Source organism: Chinchilla lanigera, unplaced genomic scaffold (genome assembly GCF_000276665.1).
Source record: "Chinchilla lanigera isolate Chin_1 unplaced genomic scaffold, ChiLan1.0 scaffold00149, whole genome shotgun sequence".
In the NCBI taxonomy this organism is placed as follows: domain Eukaryota; kingdom Metazoa; phylum Chordata; class Mammalia; order Rodentia; family Chinchillidae; genus Chinchilla; species Chinchilla lanigera.
The window spans coordinates 1,993,744-2,002,540 of NW_004955550.1; the positions used below are offsets into that span (position 1 = coordinate 1,993,744).

General features: G+C 40.0%; 1 protein-coding gene across 4 annotated transcripts in view; it reads right to left on the bottom strand.

The window, feature by feature from the left end:
* Positions 1-8,554, bottom strand: part of Hnrnpc (heterogeneous nuclear ribonucleoprotein C (C1/C2)) — a 52,323-nt gene extending 43,769 nt beyond the window's left edge. For 2 of the 4 annotated variants that reach the window (XM_005412105.2, XM_005412104.2), the window contains exons 1-2: positions 8,408-8,554; positions 1,285-1,310 (exon numbers count right to left, since the gene is read on the bottom strand). The gene's annotated coding sequence lies outside the window, so the exon portion shown is untranslated. Of the gene's footprint in view, positions 1-1,284; positions 1,311-1,624; positions 1,790-8,407 lie in introns of all 4 variants that reach the window. The other 2 variants (XM_013508584.1, XM_005412106.2) reach the window with 2 other exon arrangements.
* Between the last annotated feature and the right edge of the window lie 243 nt (positions 8,555-8,797).

Consider the following 8,797-nt stretch of genomic DNA (forward strand, 5'->3'; position numbering starts at 1 on the left):
CTGGAAAAGGATTTAGCCTTATATCCTCCTTAATCTGGATGCAGAAATTAAATGTTTTATCTTCTGCTTTCTGCAATTAAAAACCCTACCCTCCCTTAATGCCTGAAAAAAATCCTGCAATGAAATAACATTCTATTAGTATAGCATGTCTTTTGTGGTATGACTCACATTAAATTTAGCTAATATAATCCAGGATACTACCACAAACCTAAAGATTAAGTGACATTTTTACTAATTTGCAGTAATATAAGAAAAAAGACTCTCTAGCATGTCCTTGCCTTATTGCTATTAAAACAAGACGTTTCAATCTGAAGTGTAAATTTCAGCTCCTCTGATTACCAAAAACTCTCTAATTAGCCCCAGTTAATTGAAAACTGTTACACTAGTACACAAAAATTGAAGATGCCTCTCCTGGAAAATATCACAAGCTCTATACCCAAAAGGGTTAACCTAAACGCTTCCAGGGGCTATAACCTACACCACATCAACTAAAATGAGTCTGCTTCCTAGTCTTTGCAATGAAACCAAGTGGACCTTACACCTCTTACCATCACCCAGGAAGGGTGTGCATCTGTTCCGAAGGCCCCCCTGGCTCCAGGTCATCCTGGCTGATGCTGCTCCAGGCTGGGCATCCATGTTGCTGCAGCTTGTGGTTTGTGAGGAGTAGTGTACAGGAAAAGCAGGATGGGATTTTCAAGGGAAACAGGAGGAAGATGGCTTTCCACGAAAATGCCATCACTGTAATAGGTGTTAAGTAGTACCACACACATTTTATTGCAGCACAGTTTAAAAATTTAACAAATCAAAGATTAAAAATAAAAAACAAAAATAAAAAAAATTAAAAATACAGACGTCCAGAGATGCTCTAAAACAGTTAAGTTAAAGATCAGGAAAAATAAGGTCACAGACTTAACAGCCAGTAAAATTATTTCCAGTAAAATTATTTCCAGTGTGGGGAAGGGGTTGAGGGCAAGGGTGAGGTTGGGAGAGAAGGTTTATGTGATCAATCCACTTAAAAATGCTAATGCCTTTGCTTTCTCTCCCAAGGTGTAAAATTCCAAAGTTAATCAGGAGGCCGAAGAAATTCTTACAAACATTCAGAAAAACTCGATTTTAATCCGGTTAAAAATCATCAGTGTCATTATCATCATCATCATCACCATCATAAGTATAATAATAAATAATTAATAATAATAATAATAATAATAATAACTAGTAACAACAATAAAAAGGAAATCAGCGGAAAGTCAGGAAAAATGTAAAAAAAAAATTGGAGTAACTTACTGTAGCTGAAGATCAAAAAAATCTCACTGTAAAAAAACAAAAATAAAAATAGCCCAGATTAGAAAAACGGGAGGTGAAAAAATGTCAAGTAAGTAAAGTTCATTTCTTTTCTTTCCAAAAGCAGTTTCCACAAAAACCGCAAGGGTAATGTTCTCAGTAGCAGACAAGCAAAGCCCTTTCCACATCATCCATCAATCTTAAAAATACACGAGGAAGTAGAGAGGTCAGTTTATAAGAGGCTAAAAGGCTCCTCCTCTAACCCAACTGCTAAAAAATAGAAATATTAAAAATTACATCTTAAATCCAGGTCCCGTTTTTGGAAACAGTTAAAAAAAAACACCTGTAAATTTGCTGTAGTGCACACCATGTTGCATCATTATGTATAAAATGTCTTTATAAAATCGGTTTTGAAATGGGAATGTGTGTGTTCTGAAAGGGTGGGGAAAGGAGGTTAAAAATCAAAGCTGAGCTCCAGTGAGTAGGGATGGGGTTTCGCCTTGCTGCCCTGTGAAAGGAGAAGGGACAGATTGAGTCAGAGTTCCTCAGAAATGTTGTGCCCTAACCCCTGACAGAAACATCTGTCTATTGCATCTAACACATTTTGGTAAAGCATAACATTTCACTGGGATGGGAAGAGCCTTTATAGAATCATCACTTTTACCAGTGACTGTCTTTACAATTCTGTAACACCAATAGGTAATTAAAATTAACTAAATATATGTCAACATCCCCTTAGGGGCTCCAAAGGAGTGTACATTTGAACATTCATGTTGATAATCAGCAGTTTGGGCAAAGAAAATAAAGAACCAGGCCAACATAGAGATAAAAGAAGTGAACAAATGTCCAATACTTGAAAAGGTAAGCAGATTCATAGGTTTTAAAATTTTAAGTCCATGTACTTAACACAGACCAAAGGTATTTTAAATAGTCTACCACGAAGATATACACTAGAGATGAGTCATCTATTCTCAAAACCAATGAGTGAGCTCAGATCCGTGGTACATGCCTGTCATTCCAGCTGCCTGGGAAGCTGAGGCAGAAGGATCCCAAGTCTGAGCCCAGCCTGAGCAGCTTGGCAAGACCCTGTCTCAAAATAAAAGGACAGGGGGATATAGGTCTGTGGTAAAAGCCTTGCCTAGTATTCACCAAGGCCCCTGGGATCAACCCCCAATACTGAAGAAAGAAAAAAGCAGAGAGAGAATAAGTGATCAAACCACAAGGCCTGATAGGGAAAAGATGTTCAAGGAGCCCTTTCTGTCTACTGACAATGAAGAAAATCATACATATGAAAGGGAATGCTTATCTATGTGGCCACTGAGAATTTAATGTCATAAACAGATGAAAACATTCTGGTCCTTGTGGAATGTCTGTGGTTCACTTCAATACATCACCACTAATTACAAGGTATAGATTAAAAGAACCTGATACCTGACACAAACTGATGGTTATATTAAGTAGGAGAACTGCAATTAGATTGTAGCTCACTATGCAAATAAACATGAAATGGTTCTAGTCACATTTCATTATTTAGCCATGAAGTCTTATATTGTCCCTTCAAACTTCAGTCAACTCAAGCATCTATTTTCTGGTTTTTTGAGACAGGGTCTCACTACATCATTCAGGTTGGCCTTGAACTCACTATGCAGCACAGGCTGGCCTCAAATGTGTGACAATCCTCCTCTCTCTGCCTCCCCAGGGCTGGGATTACTGGTGTGTGCCACCACACTCAGCTAAACTGAGTGTTTAAAGTGATTAAGCTGAGTTTGGAAAACTGATTTCTTGAGCCAAAAATATCAACTATTACAGCAACAGAACAGGTACCAAGATTTTAACAAATTTTTAAAGTCGACAAACTCGAGCATGATGTGTAAGTTACTTTTAAACTTAATTGTGCAAAAACTATATAAAGTTTATGTGTAAAAACTACATAAAGTTTATGTGTAAAATTTTAGAAAGTATACATTTGAATGTTACCTGTTCTGAGTCAGTATTTTGGAATTAACAATGCAGCGTTCTTATTCAGAATCACAGTCTAAACCTGCACAAAAATTATCAAGATTCAAGGGTGGGGTACATGTCTGTAATCCCAGCACTGGAGGTTGGGAAAGAGGAATCAAAAATTCAAGTCCAGCCTGGGCAACTTGGGGAGAACCTGTTTCAAAATTTAAAACATGAAGGCACGCTGGGAATGTAAAGAGAAGGCTCTGGGTTCAATCCCCGGTACCATGAAACAAGTTTTTTCTTCAGATGTTAACTTCACGACTCATCCACAAGCAAATCCTTTGCAAGCGTGCCACAAGCTAAAAAAGCAATACCGTGAAAGCATTTATATCCTTCTATGTCAAGATGTCTCCCCTAAAAGACATGTTAAATTGATGTGCTTCAACTAAAAAAAGGGGGGATCCAAATAAGCAATTTTTTGTAACATTTTTTCAATTAAGAGTATCACTAGATAATACTTTGTAAAAATCCCCTAAGGTCTGGATTCCTTCTACAAGTACTCTCAGCAAACTGACAACCACCAGCATGAGCACCATTACTTGCTTGTACTACCGATCCAATTTTTTTTTTCTTTTTGAGACACGGTCTCACTGCACAGTTCAGGCTGACCTCGAACTCACTTTGTAGGCCAGACTGGTCTCCAACTCTTAATGATCCTCCTGCCTCAGCCTCCCAAGTGCTGGGATTATAGGCGCACCATCATGCCTGGCTACAGATCCAATTCTAAAGCCCCATCAGACTAACCCAATTAGAAATTCTTATGCTTTAACCAACAAAAAAAGGGAAGCCAGCTGTGATGGCGCACACCTATAATCCCAGTACCCAGGAAGCTGAAGCAGGAGAATCCTGGCCAAGTTTGAGGCCAGCCTGAAGCACACAGTGAGACACTGTCCCAAAACAAAACACAACACTGCCATGCTGTGAAGCATATGTCTGTAATGCCAGCACTCAGGGAGGCTGAGGAAGGAGGATCACTCCAAGTTTGAAGCCAGCCTAAACTACACAAGATATTGTACTAAAAGTTTAAGAGAAAAAAAATTTCAAAAAAAAAAAACAAAAAAAAAACCTTGCCAGGCATGGGGGTGCAAGCCTGTAATCCCAACACTTGGGAGGCTGAGCCAGGAGGATCCTTGCAAGTTCAAGGACAGCCTGGGCTACAAAGTGAGCTCAATCAAGGCTTGCCTGAACTGCACAGCAAGACCCTGTCTCAAAAAAAGGCAGAAAAAAAAATTGAAAAAAGTAAACCTTATCTTATAAATATTATCTTATAAATATTATCTTTCACACTGATTCAGTGACTCTTCCAAGGGAAGTTAAAATGTTTTTTTTTTTTCCTTTTCTAAATCCAAAACGTTCATCATCTATAATGAACACCCCTAGCTACGCTTCATCTAGCACCACTGGTTTTTGCCAGATCCTCCAATAAATCTTTATTTATTTATTTTTTTGTCTTTTTTGAGACAGGGTCTCCCTATGCAGTTCAGGCTGGCCTTGAGCTCACTTTGTAGCCCAGGCTGGTCTCGAACTCAGTGATCCTCCTGCCTCAGCCTCCCAAGCACTGGGATCACAGGTATGCGCCACCACGCCTGGCTAAAAATTTTTATTTATTTATTTATTTATTTTTTGTCTTTTTCCTCTAGTAAATCTAACATGTACAAAATCATAATCTTTCCAGTACCCAATGAAAATGAATATATACTGGAAGTATGAACAAATGTTCCTCAAAGACAACATACTGACATACTGCTTGAAAGCAATTCACAATTATTAATGTAGAAAACATAATCATAAAACTTCCTGCACTTTTCAGCCCTTCACAACAAATGACTTTAATTACAGAAATTCAAAGAAACAGTTCCCTTATTTTGTAACTATAAAACTAAAATGCAGAAGTTTTAACTGAGTTGCCCAAAAATGAGATAAAATCAGCAACGGGGGAAAAATGTAGTTCTAACTCCTACGCCAACTTCTTTCCATGGTTTACACTCTCTAGTTAATTAACACTTCTCACACTCACCATTAATATATTTAATTTTTTGTGTGTGGTACCGGGAATCTAACTCAGGACCTTGCGCTTGCCAGGCAGGCACTTGCGTCACTGAGCTATATCGGCGGCCCATACTTAATCTTTAAAATTAGAACACCTAGCTATTTTGGAATACTGTGTATTCCTTGCTTATTTCTAACTGCCATTCCATACAAAACAAGGTCACATGTAATGTCAAATTCTATAGATCTAATTATAAACCCTAAGAATGTTTAAATACAGAAGGAACACCAAATAACAAGTGTTCCCAAGAATGATTCACATAGGCAATAAAGGAGGTCCAAATACCTGCAACTTCGTTCCTTTTAAACCCTTCTAAATTGAAAATGTAAACAATGCTTACCTAGTTGAGAACACATTAGAATTGACACTAATTTTTCAGCTGGAGTGCCTGGTATTAACTCAGGAATTTCTGTTACCTTCGTACATGATGATCCTCAAAAATCTCTATTTCTAAGAAAATTTCAACAGCTACCAGTAATTGCTCCGTATTAATTTTTGACATTTACTAATACTTAATAGATTACTTCCTATTAAATCAATTACTGCCCTCACATCTCACTTCTAATCACTGAGCATTGAAAAACCAGTTTTCGTTTTTGGTTTTTTTTGAGACAGGGTGATTCCCTACCTAATCCAGGATGGCCTTGAATTTGTAGTGATCCTCCTGCCTCAGCCTGTCAGTGCTGAGATCACAGGGTGTACCACCACACCTAGCCATTGAGAAATTAGTTTTTGTTTTTTCTTTTTGAGACAGGGTCTCCCTAGGCAGTTCAGGCTGGCCTTGAGCTCACTTTGTAACCCAGACTGGTCTCGAACTCACAACGATCCTCCTGCCTCAGCCTCCCAAGTGCTGGGATTACAGGCGTGCGCCACCACACCCAGCAAGAAATCAGTTTTAAACCCTTGTGTAATACAAATGTTTATGCTTTTAAAAATGAAAGGCAGCCAGGATTGGTGGCACAGGCCTGTGTCCCAGCACTGACAAAAGCTGAGACAGGATTACAAACTCAAGCCCAACCTGGGGAATTTAGCAAAATCCTGGCTCAAATATATGGCTAGAACAGTGCTGAACGTCCCTCAGAGTTTGATTCCCAGTAAAGCAAAAATAAAGACCATATTTTTGATCTCTTTTCTACCAAGCCGGTTTCCGGGGTAAATTTGTGCAGTACTGTTTTATACTGTACTTAAAAGCACTTATTTTTGTGAAAATACCATCAACCAAATCTTGCACATGGATTTTTTAAAGTGACCTTCCAGTAAGTGAATGTGACACTAAAGACCTGTGTCATCATTTTTTATGATTTATCATATCAGGGGTTTTTAGGGTTTTTTTGTTTTTGTTTTTGCTATACTGGGAATTGAACCCAGACCCTCCATAGGTTATGTAAGCTCTTTATCACTAAATTACACATCAAACCCCAATTCTTTTTTTTTTTTTGGTCTTTTTTGAGACAGGTCTCCCTATGCAATTCTTGCTGGCCTTGAGCTCACTTTGTAGCCCAGGCTGGCCTTGAAATGACAATGATCGTCCTGCCTCAGCCTCTCCAGTGCTGGCATTACAAGCATGCACCACCAGATCGGCTTTAATTCTTAATTTACAAAAAAAATTAATGCAGTTTCAGTACCAAGTAAATAGTAGGCACTGTAATAGCATTTTTGACATTCTAGAAGGATGGGATTGATTCATGCCAGAGTATGCGGCAAAGTTAATTTTTAAGTTTTTCATCTTTGGAAATCAACCACAAATCTTGTAATCACTTTTCCCAACGACAGTTTCAAAATTTCCAGTTCCTTGGCGTTTCTCTAAATTGGGTTCTCCTCAAGATTAAAATAGTATTTAAGTACCTACCATTCCAATTATTAAGTAAAACTACCTGACCTACCTACTGGTCAAATTCCTTGGTAGGGTTGCTACTGATTTAATATGATCCTGACAACCTTATGCCTTAGTTTCTAACTGAGAAAGGAATACCTACCTGAAGCAAAGTCCCACTAACTTATATATTTCAAGTGATTTGTAACCTGCAGACAAAAAGTCAGCTGTAATTATTAGTGTTAATTAGGCTACAAAACTTCCTTTTACAAACCAAAGAGAAAATAACCAGTTCGAGTTCCATCATCTGGTTACAAAGAAAATGAAAAGTGGTCAATAAAAAACAAATTAGTGTCCAGCATGGCGGCGCACGCGAGGGGGGGCGCCTGAGGCAGAAGGATCGCCGCCAGTCCGGGGCTAGCCAGGGCTACAGAACAAATTAAAAGCCAGCCTTGCCGGGCGTGGTAGCGCACGCCTGTAATCCCAGCCCGGGGGAGGCTTAGCAGGATGATCTTGAGTTCGAAGCCGGCCTGGACTACAAAGTGAGTTCAAGACCAGCCTGAACTGCAAAGCGAGACTGTCTCCAAAACGGAAAAAAAAAAAAAAAAAAAGCCAGCCTAAATTACAAAAAGTACCACCACCACCCCCCAAAAAACTAGCTCTAGGATTAAAATACTACCCTTATGGCATTTAGCAGGATCCGGAATTCAGAGGCTCGCAAAACATCTATTTGACGATCCTGTTCTAGTCCCCGCCTAAATTTTAAATTTAAGGCAGCCGGCGTGCTGACGCACCCAAGAAATTCTAGCAGTTGAGGCTGAGACAGGAGGATCGCCCTGAGTTGAAGGCCAGACTGGAATAAAGAGACCCTGTCTCAAATAACATTCCAAAAAGCAAAAATAAATTTAAAGCAACAAACGGAAAAAAGGCATCAATAATACATTAACTTCAATTATGTTAACAAGCAGCTCAATCTTCACTTTCGCCATCTCTGCGAGTCTTGACGGTCGTAGAAAAGGAAAAGAAAAGCAGCCGTTAAACGCCAGAGCGACAAAGGACGTTCTGCCCGACGGTAGCAGCCTGGAGTAAAGTAGGTTAAAGCTACGCAGAGGCTACGGCCTGAGAAACTCTCCCCACTTCACCCCGACAAACGGGGCCTGGTACTGACCGAGTGAGAATTCCTGCGTCTTTCTCTCCCACACTCCCTCGAGCCCCCTGAGCAACCCAGCGCATCGCTGCCGTCCACCCTCTACACTTACCAGGAGAGGGATGAGAGAAGAGATTCGATTCCGAATCTCCTACTCCCAGGTTCTACGTGGAGAAGTCGACTGCTGCTCGAGGTCGACGACGCGGTCGCAACCGCTCAGTCTCCGTCTCTTCACAAAATGGCCCCCGAGTCTCCTCTGCCGCCGAGGCGAAGGCCTAGCCCCCGCCCTATTCGCAAGAGCTTTCCTATTGGCTGTGCCTTTTTTCGCTCCAACTGCTAATTAGACAGTTTTACCGCTCTTCACAATTCTGCCCAATCACAATCAGCAGTGGGTGAGGCTAAACCCCACAATTTCCACATGCGTGACACAAACTAGTTTGTAACTGGCTATCTTTCCTGTCACTTAGTACCTGAAGACTGGTTATTGGCCACTGTACCAGAC